Genomic DNA, 19651 nt, shown 5'->3' on the forward strand with positions numbered 1-19651 from the left:
CCGCCTTTTCCCGCCCTGCCGGCTTCCTCCACCCGCCGCCTGCCGGGCAGTGGGGGCGGCCTGTGCTCTGGGGCCTGCAGAGGGAGGCTCAGAGAGCAGAGGCCAGGGGTGGAGGGAGGGGCTTCCGGGGAGAGGCAGAGAAGGAGTGCAGGCAGCTCTGCCAGCTTGGCCCAGAGAGGGCAGGGTCTTTGCCCAAGGTCACACAGGGAGGCCCAGCGAACTGGGCCACACCCTGATTCAGCCTTTTTGTTCCCGTAGCTCCAGGACACAGCTCGATGCAGCTTGGAGGTCATGCTGCCACTCAGATGAGAAGCTCCGGATCACAGGGAGCTTCTCCCACCTGAAGGCAAAGGCCCCCAGCCCTGGCTGGCTGCTCAATCAAGCCTAGAGTTTCAGAGAGGATGCCAGCTCTCTTCAGGCTGGGCACACCTGCCCCCCCCACCCCCACCCCAGCACTGCCCCCTGCCCTGCGTGTCCTGGGGACACTGGTCACCTCCATTCCTTGCCTCCAGGAGCGTGGAGTGAATAATGAAGGCCAGACTCCAGCGGCTTCTGGAAAGACCACCCTTCCTCCTTCTGGTTCCCTTCAAGGAAGGACCTTCATGGCCCCCAAGTACCACAAATCCTAGGCTGAGCCTGGGCACAGAGCGGATTTCCCTCTCTGGGCACACACCTATGGGGGGCGGGGGTGGGGAGCAGCATTCCCCTCCGCTGCAGAAGGAGCTCCATCTATGTTGGCAACCCGATTCGAATCCCGGTTCCACCACCTTCAAGCTTCGTGGCTGCAGCACCTCTTTCTGAGCCTCAGTTTCCCCATCTGGAGAGTGGAATTCAGAGTGGGGGGGGGGGTGGAGCGGGCAGCATGGTCTGGTTCTGCCGAGGCTCCGGGCCACTTGCCCTTCCTGGTCCCACAGATGTTCAGCCCATTCGGGGCATGCTCCGGGTGCCCCCCTCCCGGCCCTGGGCTTTGCCTGAGCTGCAAAGGATGATGGGATGGGAGCCCTCAGAGGTGCCGCCTTGGCCGCATCTCGCTGGAACCACAGTGGAGCTCCTGGGCCATGTCTGGAGGGCGGGGTAGGTGATCCTCGTGGGCTGGAAGCTCCTGTGAGAATACCCCATTTACAGGTGAGGGGGCTCGCAGGGGGAGTGGCCGGCCAAGCCCTGCGACATAGAGAGATTTTAACCTGGAGAACCACGCCAGTAACACCAAGGGCCCTCCTACACTCTGCTCTGCCCCCATTTACTGAGTCCTTACTGCGTGCCAGGCAATCACTGACCTACTTTAATCCAACAACAGCCTAAGAGGAGGGTATATTGATCCCCAATTTTTTAGGAAACAGAGAGGTTGATGCACTTGCTCAAGGTCACACAGTTTGCAAAGAGTGGAACCTGACTTTGAACTCAGGCCACCTGCCTCCAGAGCCTGTGCTCTTGGCCAATCTCCTCTGCCCCCGGCTTGGGATCCAAGCTCTGTAGAGAGGGCCGGGGCCACCTGGGGTTAGCCGCTTAAGCCCCAGAGGCCCAGAGTGAGGGAAAAATCTCCAGCACCCCGCGGGTCCGCGAGGGCTGTGCGGTCATCACTACCACCGGGTGCAGGGAGCTCAGAGGGGCCAAGCCTCTGACTCTAGGGAGCGCAGCCGGCTCCGCGCCCCCTGGCTCCCTGTCCAGGGGCTCCACAGAGGCCGTGGTCGGAAGGACCCCCAAGCCAGCTGGGTCCCCTGACAGACGGACAGAGGACCTCTCTCCACACGCAGCCTCCCGCCCCGGGGATGCGGGCAGCGCGGCCTGCCACCTCCTCCGGAGCAGGTTTCCTTTAAGACGGCAGAAGATTGATTTCCTGGCAGGCTGCGCGCGAGGAGCGTCCACGCGGTTTGCATGTCTGCATTTTTACGGCTCCGTTTAATATGTATGCAAATACCCGCCGCCGCCGCCGCCGCGCACGCGGCCGTCCCGGCCCGGCGCTGGGAGGCCTGATAGATGGGGCCGGGACGGAGACAAATGACGGGCTTTTCTAATTTCTTTCTCTTTTCCGGAGGCTGGGGAGAGGGGGGCTCAAGACTGGAAACCACAGAGGAGATTTAAATATATGCAAAATTGTTGTGGGTTGGGGCGGGGTCAGGAAACCTGAGCCGGGAGGAGAGCATTCCGTGTTTTCCTCGGTGGCAGTCGCGCAGGAGGTGGCCCAGCCCCCTGAGACCCCTGTCACCTCCGGCGGAGGGAGCGGCTTTGCTCCGGAGAAGCCGACTGCTTCCTCGGGAAGCGCAGCCTCAGCGCAGAAAGAAGGAAAATGCGGGTTCTTTTCGGCCCCATCCGCCAGGAGGCCGCTGCGTGTGTCCATCGCACCCCCACTTATTTCGTTGGGCTTCCAGAGCTTATAACTTTATAGGTGTGATGTCACTTAACTCTCACGGTTGCCCTAGGAGGTACATCACACCCATTGTACAGATAGGGAAACTGAGGCTCGCAAGAGTAAGGTCCTTGGGGAGAGTTGCAGAGGGAGGTGGGGGGATGCACTCCCAGAACCACATCCTTGACGCCGCGCAGCCCTCAGCCATCTCCAGCTCTGTGGGGTGTGCTCCCAGCTATGGGGGGTGGGGCGGGCGCGGAATGTGCCCAGACTAACCCCCCAACACACAACCCATGCTCCCCCATCCCACCTGCCCCCACCTGCCTGACTCAGACTGAGCCTGCATCACATAAGCCCGCATCAGATGGGGCCTGAGGACTGAGCCCCAAATTTTCAAAATATTATTTAGGCCTAAAATTTGAGGTGTAGTTTTAATGGAATCTTTCCTAATTTCTGAGGATTTCAGGTGACGGACGGGGTAGCTGGGGGCAGCCTGGAGGGTCCTGTGAGGACGGAAACGTTTCACAGAGGGGGCGCCAGCCTAGAGAGGGGGCTTCTGGAGCAGACAGCTCAGGCCCGCTGGGGACCCGAGTTCCACGTTTGTGTGGTGTGTATGTGTCAGTGTGTGTGTGAGGCTGGGATTGTGTGTCCGTGCACACACGTGTGTGTCAGTGAGCGTGTGCATCGAGGTGGCAGCAGCTGAGACCGCCATACTGGCAGCTGGCATGCGAATTTCCCTGCGGGCTCCCATCCCCGTGGGGTTTGGGCCTCCTGTCTCCCCCACCCCTACCCGAACCTGCTCCCCTCTCCAGGGAAGCCTGTGCTGCTTCAGCTGCAGAACGGGGGTAGGACGGGGGCTGGGGACTTGAGAAGACTGAGGCACCCCTAAAGGTCTGCAGCCATGAGGAGGACTTGGTTATGGGGGATGGGGTGTAGCCTGTTGCCTGAGAACTCTGGGCAGGAAACGAGGGGCGCGCAGCTCCCCCAGGAAGCTCTCCCTGTGTGTACATGTGTGTGCATGTGTGCATGAGTGTGGCGATCCAGACTAGCATATGTCCATTCATAAAATGCTCCTCCTCCCCACCCTCTTCCCTCCCCCACCCCCACCCCTTCTCTCTCCCACCTCCACCCTCACCCCTCCTGCCTCTCCCACCCCTACCCTTCTTCCCATCTCTCAGGTTCACCCCGCCCTGGAGTGCCATGAGCCATCTCTCCTGGAGTCTCCCCCCTCCCTGCCCTCCTCCCCCCTTCCCTGCCCCTTCCCCCGACTCCCCACCTCTCCCCTCCCACATAGGTGTTTGTTTGTTTCCTTCTGTCCACTGTCGTCTCCCCCACAGGAATGTGAGCCCCATGAGAACCTTGAAATGGGGTGCTCAGCACCCCTCTGATGTCTGGGAGCATCTCGGGACCCCTCCCCTGCCCAGGCCGAGCTCCTTCTCCAGGCTCAGGTCTTCTCTGGTGGGGCTCCTGCACCCCGGTGTCCATGGAGCCCACCCAGACAGGGACCCAAGTCCCATGCCCTCCCTCGCCTCGCCTACGTCTTGGGACAGTCCCCCTTCTTCAGGCCTCCTCAGGGTGTCCCCTTCCTGAGCTGGCCTGAGCCACCATCCCGGCACCCACAGTGCTGAGAGCGATTGTCACTGGAGCCTATTGGCGTCAGCACGGCAAGAAAGTCCTTTCCATGAGAACCGCTGTGAGTGGACATCAACGCGGCCCCTCTGAACCCCTGCTCCCCTGGGGGCCTCTGAAGCGTCCTGTAAAGCCAGCCCCGCCACCCAGAGGCCCGAGGGTGGTGAGCCCAGGGGAGAGTGGAGCCCTGGGTCTCCCTGGAAGTGATGACTGTGTAATTCTTGTTCTCACCTGCCCCTGCTGCAGGAGGGCGGCACTGGGTCTGCGCTGGGCCTCCCGCACCCCGGCCGGCCGCACACACATTCGCTCTGCAAATAGCTGTCGAAACAGACAAGTGGCAGGTGGCGGCCTCCACAAAGGCATGGGCTTTGTGACATATCTGGCGGGGACTCCAGTCGGTGGCCCCCTTGGAGTCTGCACCTTCGCTCCCTAGCTGGTTGGGGGCAAGGGGGCTGCTGTGTGTGGACTGGCTGAGTCAGGACCCAGCCCTGGGCCCGGGGCCACCACGGCTCTCGCTGATCTTGCTGACGGGGCTGAAAATGCGTCTGCGCGGCCCTCTGCAACCTGCCATTACTCACGGTCGGTGTTTAGCCCCAAGCCAGGGGTGACCGGCGGACCGGCAGGAGGCTCGGTGTGTGCTGAAGGAGGGACGGCCCGAGGCTGGGCTGCGAGAGGCACAGCGGGAACCGTGGGCAGCTGCTCAGAGCGCCGTGACCATGTTTTTCTGAGCTGAAAAATTAGGACACGGGAGGTAGCTGAGGGTTTTCTCAGATTTGTTCATTCAATGCGTGGAAAAGTCTTACAGAGGTATGAAAGTTGAAGCTTATTTGGTTATATAAGTAATGGATTGTCTTTGTTGAAAAGAATCTGAGTTTCCAAAATCAGGGAGATTCTGGGAATCAGTCAGTCAACATGACTCACATTCTGGGGGCTCCCGGGTCAGCCCTGTCCTTGGTCCTTGCACTGTGACAGGGAGTGTGAACCTGGCCTCACAGAGCTCTTGTGGGGAGGCTGACGTTGCTCCAATAATTTCACAATTCAGTACTGTGAGCGCCTGTAGGCACCGTTCGAGCATTTAGGGCTGTGAGGGCCCAGGGCGCCCATGTGGACCGGGGCTGGAATGTCCAGGAAGAAGCGCATTTCAGGCAGGAGGAAGAGCATGTGCAGAGGGCCTGTGGCAGAAAAAAGTGTTGGGTGTTTGTGGAACAGGAGGCAGCCCAGGTGACTGGAATGTGACCAGTGAGGGAAGAAGAGGTTGGACATGTCAGCAGGGGCCAGTCCAGACAGTGCCCACGAGCCCATAAGAGTGTGGTAGACTTTTTCCTGCCAGCAATGGGGAGCCATGGACTGTTTGACACAGGCGTGACCTGGTCATGCTTCTTGATGTTGATGAGAAGGAGGAGGATGATGATGTTGGTGATTATACGCAGTGCTTCGTGAGCGCTGACCATGCGCCAAGCACCATTTCAGCCGTTTTACAGATGAGAAAACGGGGGGGCTGGGAGGGGAAGTGACTTATCTAAGGCCACACAGCTGGTGAACGGCAAAGATGGAACTCGGACTGAGTCTGTCTGGATCCTAAGTCCCTGCTCGCATCCCACACACAAAGCTGCCCTTGTCCGGAAGTGGAAGGCCAGGGGGTGTGCAGATCACCCCACTTCCTGCTGCGCTGTGGGGCCGCGTCCTCTCTGCTCAGTGTCCCAGGCCTGGGTGGGAACTGACAGTCACAGGGTCAGCTGGGGCTGGAAAGGCCCAGCTCAGTTCCTCCTCAGGCCCAGCGGGGGAAGTTGGGCTTGCAACATCCCACGGCAGCTGAGGTTCTGGAGAAGTTGGGATCCCAGCCTGTCCGCTGGGGCACAGGTCACACTGCAGCCCCAGGAGCACAGGCCCAGTCACCTGTTTGGGAGCCGAGGACTTTGAGCTGCGGCTACAGCATCCCCCCCGAGTAACACAGCACCCCGGCCCCTGCTCCCTCCCGTGGAAACAGACCTAGGTGTCTGCACCACTCTAGACTCACCGGTGGCATTTAAAAAATCCTGCTTCCCTTGTTGATCATCAGGGAAACGCAAACCAAAACCACAGTGAGACCCCACCTCTCGCCTGTTAGGATGGCTACTGTCAAAACCCAGAAAGTAACAAGTGTTGGCGAGGATGTGGAGAAATTGGGAACTCGTACAGTGTTGGTGGGAATGTCAAATGGTGCAGCCGCTACGGAAAACAGTATGGAGTTTCTCCAAAAAATTAAAAATAGAATCACCATATGATCCAGCAATTCCACTTTTGGGTATGTATCCAAAAGAATTGAAAGCTATATGCGCGCCCGTGTTCACTGCAGCATCATTCACAATAGCCCAAAGGGGGGGAGTCACCCAACAGTCCATCAACAGATGAAGGGACCAACAAAACGTGGTGTAGAGTATACATTACAGCGGAGTACCAGTCAGCCTCAAAAAGGAAGGAAATTCTGACACTCGCTTCAGGACGGGTGAACCTTGAGGACACGTGCTAAGTGAAATAAGCCCGACACAAAAGGACAAATACTGTATGATTCCACTTATATTAGGTACTCAGAATGGGCAAACTCACAGAGAGGAGAACAAAGGAGAAGGTTGGATGCCAAGACCTGGGCTGTGAGGGCGGGGGGGAGGGGCAGGATGGAGAGCTTTGTTTAATGGGTACAGAGTTTCTCAAGATAAAAAGAGTTCTGGAAGGGCTGGCCCCACAGCGTAGTGCTTAAGTCCGTGTGCTCCGTTCTGCGGCTGGGGTTCCTGGGTTCAGATCCCGGATGTGGACCTGGCACCGTTCATTAAGCCATGCTGTGTTGGCATCCCACATAAAATAGAGGAAGATGGGCACAGATGTTAGCTCAGCGACAATCTTCCTCGAGCAAAAAGAGGAAGATTGGCAACAGAAGTTAGCTCAGGGCCAGTCTTCCTCACACACACAGAAAGAGTTCTGGAGACGGATGGTGGTGATGGTTGCACAAGAATGTGACTGTACGTTATGCCACTGAACTGTACGCTTAAAAATGGTTACGATGGCAAATTTAAAAAAAATCGTATTCTAAGTTCTCTCAAGTTGTCAACAGTGGGCTTTCTTTTAAGTTGCATTTACAAGAAATAAATTAAAATATCAGATGGGAGTTGTCATTAGAGCAGTTAAGAATCACAGATGCCGTATTCCCGGGCAAGTGTCCTCCCCTCCCGGAGCCTGAGTTTCCTCACGGGGTAATGGGGATGATGATGGTGCCTCCCTCTGGGGCCACTGCGAGGATTCCATGATGCCTGCAAGGTGGTCCAGCGGAGGCCGGCGTCCAGGAAGCACTCAGCACCCAGCAGTCCTTAGTCCTGGCAGATATGCCCCAGGCGTGTGGGGTTTGGGAACAGGAGCAGCACAGGCCCTAGTCAGAGGAGAAAAGACCCCTTGCCTGACAGTACACCTGGGGAAACTGAGGCCTGGAGGAGTCAAGAGACTTGTCCAAGGTCTCTGGGCTTCCCTTGAACCAGAATGTGGTTTTCCACGTCTGTATCGGTGAGCAAGGCTCGGTTGTGCTGCGTAACAAGCGAGCCCCACATCGCAGTGTCTCACACAGCACAAGTCTGTTCTGCATCCAGCAAAGTCTGCCGTGGGTCCAGGAGCTTCTCCAGGGCAACTGCCCTCCACGCGAAGGCCCAGGGATCCAGGCTGCCTCCCGCTGGTGGCGCCTCCATCTCTGGGTTCCCGAGGCAGGGAAAGAGCATCACGTCCCTGCCTCCCACACTCCACTGGCCAGCACCAGTCACATGGCTTCACCCCACGCCTGAGACGGAGAGGAGAACCATGGGTAAGCCCCGGAAGTTTCTTCTCACCATGCGAGTGGGACGAAGGCCAGTGGACAGCTGTCTCCAGGACATGCTCACAGTGAACTGAGTCAGAGAGAAAAGGGTTTGAGGCTGGAATGACTCCCCCTCCTACCCAAGCCCCCCGCTCCTTCCCAGAGCAGCCACGGTGAGCCGCGCTAACGGCCGGTTTACAAGCAGGGGTGTTGACGTGCCTTGTGGACATACAGTTGTTCTCGGCCACTCCTTGAAGAAGCCGGCGGGGGTCTGTCCAGCCTCTTGCTCTCCCACCTGGCGGTGCCTCCACCTGTACGTAATCAGTGCCCCCGATGGGTGTCCAGGCCGTTTGCAAAGTTCTGCTATTATAAACAGTGATGCAATGAATTTCCTGCACGTTTTCCCTTGTCACCCATGTAAGTGTTTCTGTGGTGTAAATTCCTAAAAATGGAATCGCTTGGTCAGAGGGCAGGTGCAGCGAGCAGTCTGACAGCTTTCCAGCGGCAGGGGCTGCTCCAGGGTCAGAAGGAGCTTTTAAGAAGTGTTGCTAATGGAGCCGAGTGAGTTTCGGGGACCAGGGTGAGTCCTCCGCCCCAGGGGGTTTCCAGATGGGACACCAAAGAGGGGAAGCAGGAAGAGGGATGCCCTCGCCATCTCGACTCTGATGCTAGATCTCCTCTCCTTCTCAGGACCTGCCACTCTTGCTGTGCCCATTTTATAGATAGCAAACCCCGAGTTCCAGAGAGGTTGATTCACTTGCCTGAAGCTGCCCAGCAAGCAGCGTTTGAACCCCAGTCCCAGCCTGGGTGGAGTCCTCTTGGGTTCCAGGATCCCAGCTCCCTGCTGGACACCTCACGGATCCTTTCTTTACTGGTCCCTCTCAAAGGCTCTCATGTTCCCCCCAGAGCTTTCTTTTGGCGAGTTTCTGAAACTCGTCTTCCCTTCCTCGCGTCTAGTGCTTCGGCTCCTCCAGTGGCAGAACCATCCGCCTGTTACTTTTCTCCTTTGTTGTTTTCATCTCTGCTCCATCTCTTTGCAAGAGCATCTCGGTTTTTGACCACCGTTAGTCTCATTGATTTTCAAATTTTCTTTCTTTTTGGGGTAACGTCCCTTTTGTTCCTGGAAAAAGACGATACACCTTCATTGTAAAATAAATAAATAAATTCAAGCAACACTGGAAACCACAAGCAAGAAGATGAAAATCACCAACGCCCCTCACCCACAGATGACTATGGTTAACGTTTGGTTGCCTGTCCTTCTGCAGATTCTAAACATTTAATGTTTTGAGCCAGCCCTGACAGCCTAGTGGTTAAAGTTCAGCACACTCTGCTTTGGTGGCCCCAGTTCGGTTCCCGGGTGCCAAACCACACCACTTGTCTGTCAGTAGCCATGCTGTGGCGGTGGCTGACACTGAAGAACCAGAGAGACTTACAGCTATCCACAACTATGTACCGGGGCTTTGAGGGGGTGGAGAGGAAGAAAAAAGGAGGAAGATTGGCAACAGATGTTAGCTTAGGGCAAATCTTCTCCTGCAGAAAAATAAAAAATAAATAAGTAATTTAGAATTTTATTCTAAACATTTCTAACCACCCACTCTAATGGTAATGATAAGGAAAATCTCTACCTTTCTCCCTAAAGGTGGGGTGTATGAATCACCAGACATGAGTTCCCTCCCCTCCAGTGCCATCACTGCCCACACCTTTGCCTGGGCCTCTGCTGCTGCTTCTGCTCCCAGGTTGGAAGCTGCTGTTCCAGCTCCAGGGAGCAGACCCTGCAGGGCCGGCACCAGCTAACTGGTGAAAATGGTTTCCCCACCTCCAAAGAGATTCCACCCACTCGCTCACACTCAGGGAGCAGGAATCTCACCCCTCACCTGCCGGACACCGAGAGGCTGAAACCCAGGCCGGTGTGTGTCTCCAGCTTGTGGAAAGGCAAGTTGGTGTCTCTCTGCTGTGTCCTCTCTCCCACCGCCACCCACTGTCGGCAACACTGACTTTGTAAGCGCAGAGCTGACGCTGGCCTGGGCCTGGGTGGTTGGACAACCCCAGGCGGTTTCCATCGGGCCCTCCTCCTGGGGGGCCCTTCACCTCTCGGGAAGAAGGGGCCGCAGTGGCCTGGCCTGATTTCCCTGGGATGAGGCATGACTTGGGGGTGGCCTGGTGGCGCTGGCTCCAGAACCCAGCCCAGCACAGACGTGAGGGGGAGATGTAAGGGAGTGGGACGATGGGGACCCTCAGGACCCTGCTTTGGGGCCTGTTGGAGACACAGGGCTCTGGCACTTTGGGGACAACATCCACTGGGGAGTGGCAAACACAGCTGTCACTCCCCGTGGGGGCAGCAGGGGCCCCTGGCTGAGGGGGGGAGTGTGCGTGGAGGGCATGGCTGTGCCCACAGCATGGGCAGCTCTGCTCAGACACCATGGCTGTCTCCGGCAGCCACTCCTCAGACCTGTTCTCAGATCTGTTCTCGAGCGTCTGTGAGTCCTCCCCCCCAGGGGCCCAAAGAAACCCCTGGGGACAGCTTGACACTGATGGTGAGTGAGAGCCGATGGCACGCAGTAGGTGACTGTGCTGCATCCTCAGGGGAGGGTGGTGGTTGTCAGGAGCATGGTTTCGGAGTCAGACAGACCCAAGAGTGTCCTAGGTGAGCCTCGTACTGGCTGTGTGACCTTGGGCAAATTAGTTAAGGTCTCTGGGCCCCAGCTTCCTCATCCACACTGTGGGTACAGCAGCATCCACTTGGCGGGCCCATTTTGGGGACTGAAGGCAATGACCCTGTGAAGCGTTCTGGGCCTGGCGAGTCCTCCCAGAGCCCTCCCTAAGTTGAGCTTCTGTTTTTGTTCGCGCTTGGGGTGGTGGCTGGCGGGAAGTTGCGTAAGGGGGGCACTTCAGGAAGCTGCAATCCACTGACCCAAACGGCTCCTAATGAGTCACAACAGTGGGTTTCAAACTGGGTTTTTTACACCCACCTTCCTGTCTCAACCGTGTGCCTTATTCTTTCTCAAAATAAATCTTAGTGATCGATACTGCGCCAAGCGGGTGACAGCTGAGGGCCCACTCACCTGGCCCTCTTCACCCCCGCCCCCAAGGCCCCCTGGGGTCTACACAGGCTTGAAAGCCACTGCTTTAGGCCAGCCAGGGTGTCACTGGCTGTAGGAAGTAGAGGTGGCAGATAGATATACCGGGAGGGGAGAGTCATTTTCCCAACAGATTTCTCACTGGGCTTATGTAAAAACACGGAAAGAAGAGAAGTCTTCAGATCAGGGACTGGCGTTTCTGAGGCTCCTGGAGGGCCTGAGCTCACTAAGCTGGGACAGCCCTGACTCCGAGGGCCCGCCTTCCTGCCAGGTGGCAGTGACGTGGCCTAGGATGTTCCTGTGGGAAGCACGAGGAGCTGAGCGAGGACACCCTCGTAGGACATCCGTGTAGCCAAAGCCAGACCGGGCCAGAACCCCCATCAGCCACCGGCCGGCCGCCTGACCTGGGGCGAGTCCTGGCTCAGAGCCTCAGTGTCCTCATCTGTAAAATGGGGCTGCCTCTCTGGGCCCCGGACAGAGGGATGTGGGAGGACGCAAGGAGCTGGCGGCTCCAGCATGCCGGGCAGCTTGTGAGTAACAGATCAGTAGCGCTTGTGGGGTTAGTAACAATAATAAGGATCCCAAGCAGGTGGGGGCCAAAAGGAACCTTGGAACTCTCATCCCAGACGGGAACTGGACTGGGCTAAGGTCAAAAAGCCGGGTCAGGGCTCAAACCCGGGACCTGACCCCCGGGCCTCAGAGCCCAGAAGGGGCAGGCCGGTGGAGTGGAGCCACTTTCCACCTGCAGCATCGCAAGCAGAGAAAGGACATAGACGCCCTCAAAGGTTTGCTCAGGAGGTCAGGGCTGCCCCGCCCTGCTTCTCTGGTTCTGACCACTCCCTGCTCCCAGAGAAGAGCTTCTGGCCTCCCCTCCTGCTGCTGTTTAGTTGGGCAACCTGGAGGCTACATGGGGGCTGGGGGTGGGGGAGTTGGACACGGGCGACACAGAGCAGGGAACAAGTGCCACTCAGACCCTGACATGTGTGCACCCTTTAGCAGGTTGCAGGGGGAGGACCCTTGTCCTTGGTCAAGGGGAGGGAGGCGTCACAGGCCCAGTGTGCAGAAGAGGAAACTGACGCACTCTACTCAAGGCCACAGGTGACAGTGGCTGTGGCTTTTTCACCTGACACACTGTGACCAGGGGGCTGGGCGTGCTTCTCCCCTCTCCTTGCGTGACTGTAGGGACCCACATGGTACCTGTATGACTTGTTCCCTCGGCCATCCTCCTTTGTGCCTGATAAGCTGTGGGCATTGGTCAGAGGCCTTCAAACCTTCCGGACTCCCTGACAGCTTTGAGAGCGGGTTTGGCCCTAGAGAACAGGAGCTTGGTCCCTGGTCCCACCCCACTGAGGGGGAAACTGAAGTTCAGCAAGCTGAGGGGCTTGTCCTAGTCCCGTGGGAAACAGAAGTTCCGTGGGCTTCTGGCTCCAGCCCCGGCCATCCTGGGCCCAGCCGCTCCCCACCCAGCTCCTATCTTCCCCCCAACGCCAACGTCCCCAGTCCTCTGGAGGAAGATTTCCGTGGTCCCGGTTGGGGGTGCCAGACTGCCAGCGACGAGTGTTTTTTTAATCCCAGCCCCGCTGACTTAGCCGATTATTCTTATTTAAGGCAGGGAGGAAACCGAGAGCGTGGCAGCCCGTCACCTCCGGGCGGCGGCCCCTCCTCGCGGCCCCCAGTGCCCAGCTCCAGCCTCAGCAAAAGAGGGAGGGGGCGATGGGAAGCAGGAACAGGGAAGAGGAGGAGCGGGGGACAGGAAGGAGAGGATTAGGAAGAGAGCGGAGGGGGGAGGGGAGAAGGGGGTAGGGGAGAGATGGAGGAGGGGCAGGAAGGGGGAGGGGGAAGACGGAGAGGGGGTGCACGGAACGGGACACCCCCCTTGGCAGCTCCCTGAGCAGAGAGGAGAGAGGGAGATACACAGATGAATAATTTACTACGGAAATACAGAAAGAATTTAGAAATTCTCAATTTATAAATATTTATTTTCCCAAGTTCGCCCCCTCCTGACTCTCTCCCCCTTGCTGGCCCTCGTCTTTCTCTGTGGGGCCCCCCCTCACTACCCCATCTCTGTGTCTCTGTCTCTCCCTGTCTCTGTATAGGGCTGGGACCGTCTCTCTGCCCGCTGCGGTGGTGGGGGCGGGGGTGTTTTCGTGTCTGTCTCTCTTTTCTCCGCCTCCACTCTCCCTCCTGCCTGAGTCGTTCCCTCCCCGTGCGTCTCTCTCTGTCTCGCTGTCTCGCTGTCTCGCTGTCTGTCCGTCTGTGATGCCTCTGTGCCCCCCAGTCTCTCCTATCCGGGGACCCCAGCTCACGCCCGCCGGTCCCAAGGCAGGAGGACGCGAGGCCCGGAGGAGGGGACCCCGGGATGGGGGAGCCCTTCCAACGATCCGAGGGGAGAGGTCGTTTCCCCGGCAACCGGCGGGGGATTGGCGGGGCCGCGGGGGCTGCGGATTAACGCGCGGGCTCAGCGAGCGAGGGCGGGGGCGGCGGGGAGCCACGCCCACGGCCACGCCCCCTGCCCGAGGGCAGGTGGGGGCGCACCTGGGGTGGGATTTCCGAGGCACGTGGACCCAGCAGTGGGGGCGGGAGGGGGCTCCCTGGGAGGCCGGGCGGGAGCGGGGCCGCGGCAGGTAATCAGTCAATCAGTTAATCAATCGGTTAATTGGTGGGGCAATCAGGCCACAGAGTACAAGCGGTTAAAAGCTCCAGGTGAGGAGTGACACAGAGCTGGGTTCTAATCCCTCTTGGGCCTCTTCCTGGCGGTGTGGCCCTGAGCAAGTGAGGCCCTGCACACCTCGGCAGCCTCGGGTCTCCCAGCTGTGCAGTGGGGTGACAGCAGCACCTGCCTGCCGCGCTGACCCTCCGTGCCTGTCACCGTCGCCCTCGTCCATCTCTTCAATTCACGGGTGGAAAAGGGTGGCCCTGAGAGGGGAAGTGCCTGGTGGGCACGGAGGGGACCTGGGCAGTCCCCAGCCAGTGAACAAGCTCCACGAAATTGACTTCCTTGGGCCTGCTTTTAGTGAGCTGGAACATGGACTCACCGAGGGGACGCCACCCTTGACAGCACCGGGCTCAGTGGCCTTGCCTGCTCCCTTTCTCCTCCTTGCCCTTCTCCTCTCCTTCAGGTGTGGGGAAACTGAGTCCCAGAGAGACCAGATGGATGGCATGGCTGCCTAGACCTGGGAGGTAGATGCCAGCCCCTGCCCCGAAGCCATTCCTGAGCCCCACACATAAGGTCAGGAGAGCTGGGCAGAGGGAAGCACCTTTGTTAAGGATGGAGGACTCCTCAGGCCGCATCCTCGGGTCACCAGCTGGAAGGGGCTCTTGGCACACGCTCCCCACTCCCTGCAACTTCAAACCAAGTGTGTCGTTTAATATGCGAACTCTTGTTGGTTTGTTTGAGCACAACCCTTCTGACCGACCCCGGGTCCTCCCTGCCCGACCTCTCCCTCCCTGAAGCTGGCTGGTGGCTTGGGTGGAAGATGGTAAAGGGGCTGGTGGAACGTGCCCCCAGGATGGACTGGAGAGTCACAGGGCAGGTGGCTGTCTCTAATTTCAGTGGCCCCTTTAAGCCTGGGCTCCGCCCGTTGCCAGGGGCTGAAGCTCGAAGCTCTAATCTGGCTGCAGCAGTTTCTCCCAAGTCAGGTCCTGGGGTTGCCGCAGTGACAGGGACAGGCCAGACCTGCGGAGACTTCAGAGGGCTGGGGACAGCTACAGGGCCGCCCCCCATCCCCAGCCCCCCACACCAGGCAGGTGCATCATACACACACTTCTCTGTGCAACGAATACATAAACTCATCCTTCTCATGCAAACACTCCCACATGGCCCGGCATCGCGTGTCTGAGGCCTGTGGGCCCCCAGCCTGAGGCCTGGCCTGCCCGTGCCACCATGCCTCCTCTGCGGGAAGGAATTCTCCAGAACCCGGTGGCCCTGCCCAAAGGTTCTAGGCTCTATGCCCCATACCCTCAGAGCCCCAGGCCCCCCAGTATGTTTAGAACCTGGATCTGCCTGGGAACTGATGGGAAGAAATGGGGGAGATGTGGTGGGGAGGGGTTGTCAGATCTTGAAGGTGGGGAGTGGTGGTCCAGATTCCCAGTGTGGTCCCCGGCTCTCCATGCTTGAGCTCGTCCCAGCTGGAAGTGTTCTCCCTCCCATTTTACCGGTGGAGAAGGTGAGGCTGGGAGAGGTAACAGGCCCAGGCTCCTCCAGCCAGTGAGAGGCGGGGCTGGGGTTTCTGCCGCATCTCAGGGGCCCAGGGGCTCTCACATGCTTCCACACTTGCAGGCTGGAGCCTTGGGCAGCATCCCGCCGTCTCTTCCCAGGTGCGGGTTTTGGGGTCCCCGAAGGCCTCCTAGGTTGGCAGGACAGCTTGCATCTCTGCCTGGCACACGGCAGGTGTCCCGCTCACACTCCCTGGCTCATGGCATCTATGGGAGAGGCAAGGAGGGCCTCGGTGTGGCTGTGCTGTCCAAACGAGCGGATCTCGCCTGGAGCCAGAGATGAGGCTGTGCATCTCAGGCAGCTCCAGGGGCAGGGAGGGCACAAGAGAGCTTCGAGTGGTTAGAGAGGACCAGTCCCTGAGACTCGGTACCCCCGTGTCAGGCAGGGCGCCAGATGGGGAGCTGAGGCCTGGGATCCAGTTCCAGAACCAGCTGTGTGACCTCGGGCAAGGCCATCTACCTCTCTGGGCCTCAGTTAAAATAAGGGGGCTGTATTCCCTAATCTCCAAGGATCCTTCTAGATGGAATGGTTGAGGAATCTCTGAGCCTTTCATCCTCCACCGAACCCCTCTTGAGCACCAGCAGCGTCACAAAGGTGAGCTGTGAGCTACAGGAGACCCCACTCCAGGGAGTGGGTGCCTGGTCTTGAGGGAGATGGAGCACAAATGACCCACGCCTGGCACTAGGCTATGTGCCAGTGGAGGTGATGAGCAGCTAACCATGGCCATCTGTTCAGCACCTGCTCTGTGCGTTACCCCGGTATCTTGTTGAATTGGCACGACAGCCCCATGCGGTAGGACCATTATTATGCCCATTTTACAGACGACGAAACTGAGACCCAAAGAGGCAAGCACCTGTCTGAGTTCCTACAGCTGGCAAGTGTGAGTCCAGGCACATCCCAGCCTTGGGACGCCGCGGCTGCCTTGATGGTTGTTAGAAAATCTTCCAAGGGGAGGCCTCCTAGGAGCTGAGTCTAGAAGGATCTTCCCAAGTGGGAAAGGAGGCAGAAGGGCAGGCCAGGCAGAGGGCACAGCCTGAACCCCGGCACGAGAGCGGCTGGATGTGGTAAGGACTGAGGGCTTGGCGTGGTGTGGTGGGCAATGGGGAGGGGCTGGGGACCTCCTGTCGGTGCCCAGAGCAGGTCTGCAGGATGCTGTTCCGGTCAACGCTGCTGTGTGACAAACCGTCCCAACGCAGTGGCTTCAGACAATAGTTATTATTGTGAGGTTGGGGTTGACGGGGTTCAGCTGGGGTTCTTGCTGGGGTCTCTCATGGGGTTGCAGTCAGGTAGCAGGGGGGCTGGGGGCCTTGGGTGGCCCCGTGGCTCATCTCGGTGCCTCCTATGCCCTTTCCAGCAGCCTAGACCGGATTTCTTATGTCACAGCTCAGGGCTCCGAGAGGCAGGAGGGGGAGCTGCCAGGCAAGTTAAGGACCCCCCTGGAGCTGTCCCACTGTCGCTTCCGCCATCCTCTACTGGTCACAGCAGCCACGTGGCCCACCCAGATTCAGGGGGGCGGAGAGACCCCACCTTTCACTGATGGGAGTGCCAAAGTATTTGTGGCCGTGTTTAATCCGCTGCAGATGCTAATAGATGTTTCATGGAAAAAGTCGAGTTCGTGGTTAAATACATTCCAGTAGGTTCTTTGCTGCGGGACTTCTCAGAGCCTTCACAGGCTGATGTGGACGGTTGGTCTCCAACCTACGGAGGGAGCTTGTAGAAGTTCCCAACGATTTTTGGGAACTGATTTTGGCTTGACTGCCAAGGGGGCCCCATCTCGGGTTGGGGGGTGCTGGGCCCTGGGAGCTGGGGGCTGAGGTTCCTTCTGTGCACCCCACTTTAGGCAACATCGCTCCAGAACCTCCAGATATGATGAGATGAAGTTGGGTCTGTTTCCGGCTGCTCCCGCCTTCCCAGAGCACTGGGTGTTGGGTGGTGGGGGGCTGCCTGGGTGTGCCAGCCAGGGCCCCCTCCCTCCGGCAGGCTGGGCCGGGTCCCACCAGCTCAGTGATCAGATCCTCAGATCACCCACCTGCCTCTTGCTTCTTCCTGCCTGGCCCCGAGAAGGGGGCTTCCTTCCTTGGGGCTCCTGGCGCTCCCCTCTCTGGGGGCCAAGGTCGAGGCCGACGGGAGCAGGGGGCAGGGGAAGGGGCCTTGCTGCCCGACAGTGTGACCCCACCCCAGTCTCCACCCAGGCTGAGCCTCGGTTTCCAGCTCATTCCCATGGGGTGATAAAGGCCCTTCTCACCAGTGGTGTGTGAGGCCACCACTCAAGGACCTGGTCTTTACTGGATGTCTACTGGGGAGGCAGGCCCTGCACCCTGCAAATTTCAGGCGGCAGCTCATGTCATGCTCTCTGGGCCTCAGTGTCTTCATCTGGAAAATGGGGATGGTAATAGCGCCCACCATGTAAGGCTCAGTGAGGATTAAATGGGCTAATGGGTGAAATTAAGAGATGGAGACCCAAGCCCACCCCACCTCAGAGGTCTCAGCCACAAAGGCCTGTGCGCACCTGGGCCTGGCTGCTGGCTGGTGTGGGTGCCCAGCGGGCGGTGCTAGTTTTCGGCCTCGTCTGCTGGGTGCGGTGCCTGTGCGACCCTGCGCAGGGAGGCAGGCCGTGTCCTTCCCGGGGAGCGGGGCCAACTGCCAGTGAACGCTGCAGCTTGGTGTGTCTCCCCTCCCCCTCTGCAGGCTGCTTCCTCCTCCCTCTCCCTTTGGTGGGGGGCCAGCTGCCACCACTGCTCCGGGAGACCTGGCCCTACTACCTGATGGCCCCGGGCAGAGGCAGGCAGGGGAGGGCTGGCTCCGCAGAGCAGGAGTCACAGAGCATTGCCCCTCCTCTCCCCTCCCTCCCTGGCCTGGGGACAGTCTCTGAGCCTCTCAGACAGATCTCATCACCGTCCAGCTGTGTGTCCTTGGGCACATGACACCATGCCTCAGTTTCCCCCTCTATAAGTGACCCCAGTGATGCTCTTGCCTCGAGAGGCTGGAAGGAGGACTCCATGAGATGCTGCCCCTACCTCCGCTCAAGGCAGCCCCAGCATCATTTGGGCTGGCACCTCCCGCCCCCTCAGGGATTCCAGCCAGAGCCCCATGGCTGGGGATTTGGGGAGGGGGGTGGAGGCACAGGAACAGGGTCCAGATTTTCCCCGCAGCCAGGTCAGAGGACCGAAGCTGGGGTGTGGGACATCCGGGGCCTCCTGGAGAGTGGGGAGTCCCCGGGCTGGTCCTCTGCACCGGCCCCTCCGTGCTGCCCACAGACATCCCCACGGAGCCTAGGAGTCCCCCGACTTCACCCTCCCATCCTGAGAACCATCGCCCACCGGATGCTCACAGCCGTCCTGCTTCCGCTCCTTCTCTCACCTCCCACAGCCTGCAGCCACTCTTCCTGCACAAGGGATCACACGTCTGCCCACCTCTCCCAGCCGCCAGCCCCCTCCGCTCCTGCATCTCCCGCCTGGAATGCTGTGCCAGCCTCTTCCCGGCGCCCACCCGGCCTCCAGGATGACCCCTGACCACCAGTGCTCCACGCAGGGCCCCGTGGGCCTGGGGAAGTGTCAGCCCGGCTCACCACGCCCCAGTAACTCCCGTCGCCCTGACCAAGTCTATTTCTTCCCTCAGCTTTGAAGGCTCCGGGACCAGGTTCCTGCCACCCCTGCAGCCTCCTGCCTCTCCACCCCCCACCCCTGCTCTAGCCAGACTGGCTACTTTCCAGGCCTCGGTGCCCTTGCACACACTGTCCAGAGGCCTGGAATGTTCTCTCTTATCATCACATCGGCTGTTCATTCTTTAGAACTCAGCGGAGGCTTCCCCTCCTCTAGAGAGCTGCCGCGGCCCCTGTGGCCATGGTCTGTTTACTTGTCTGATGCCCCCACTAGATTGTCCCTAATCCTCTAGCCCAAGGCCTGGCCGCCAGCTGGAGTCACCACTGCTGGTGGAAGGATGGCTCAGTCCCACCCTCTCCCCTTCCCGCCCTGCCCCCAGCCCCGCTCCCCACTCCTTCCCTGGGGCTCATTCTCCTTTCCCGACCTCATTGCTCTCTGCAGTGCAGCACTGTGCTAAGAGCAGCCATGCTGAAGTCACACACACCTGAGCCCTCACCCCAGCTGTGCCACCTCGTGGTGCTGAACCTCAGTCCTCCCGTCTGCAGAACGGGGAGAACATAGCACGACCGGCCTAGAGCTGTCGTAAGGGTTAAATGAAGAGCGTTTGTCACGTCCTTGGACATCACAGGACTTCAGTAAATGTTAACTCTTCTTGTTCTGCTGCTGTTGTGTGTTATCCATCTGGCCTATTAGCATCTCCTCCGAGCGCATGTCTGGGTCTCCTGTCAACGCAGCTCTCTGCTCCAAGCTGCCCACAACTTGAATCATTTCATCTTCACAGAGAACACTCAATGGCTCCCCAGTGCCTCTCCTGGGACATAGAAACTCCAGCTAATTTTCAAAGCTTTTCTGGATTTCCTGGTGAGACCACCCTGACTAGTGGCCAAAGACCTTCAAGGAGGAAGGGGCTTCCTCCCAGCAGGCCCCTCAACCCCTGCCCCCCACATACTCCACAGGGAGCTAGGT

General features: G+C 59.0%; 1 long non-coding RNA gene across 1 annotated transcript in view; it reads left to right on the plus strand.

Annotated features, from left to right (window-relative positions):
- Window positions 1-19343, plus strand: part of LOC111770611 (uncharacterized) — a 31070-nt gene extending 11727 nt beyond the window's left edge. The window contains exons 2-3 of the long non-coding RNA XR_011432688.1: window positions 259-8370; window positions 18453-19343. This is a non-coding gene — a long non-coding RNA (uncharacterized lncRNA). The remainder of the gene's footprint in view (window positions 1-258; window positions 8371-18452) is intronic.
- Window positions 19344-19651: the final 308 nt, after the last annotated feature.

Source organism: Equus caballus, chromosome 25, assembly GCF_041296265.1.
Source record: "Equus caballus isolate H_3958 breed thoroughbred chromosome 25, TB-T2T, whole genome shotgun sequence".
Taxonomy (NCBI): Eukaryota; Metazoa; Chordata; class Mammalia; order Perissodactyla; family Equidae; genus Equus; species Equus caballus.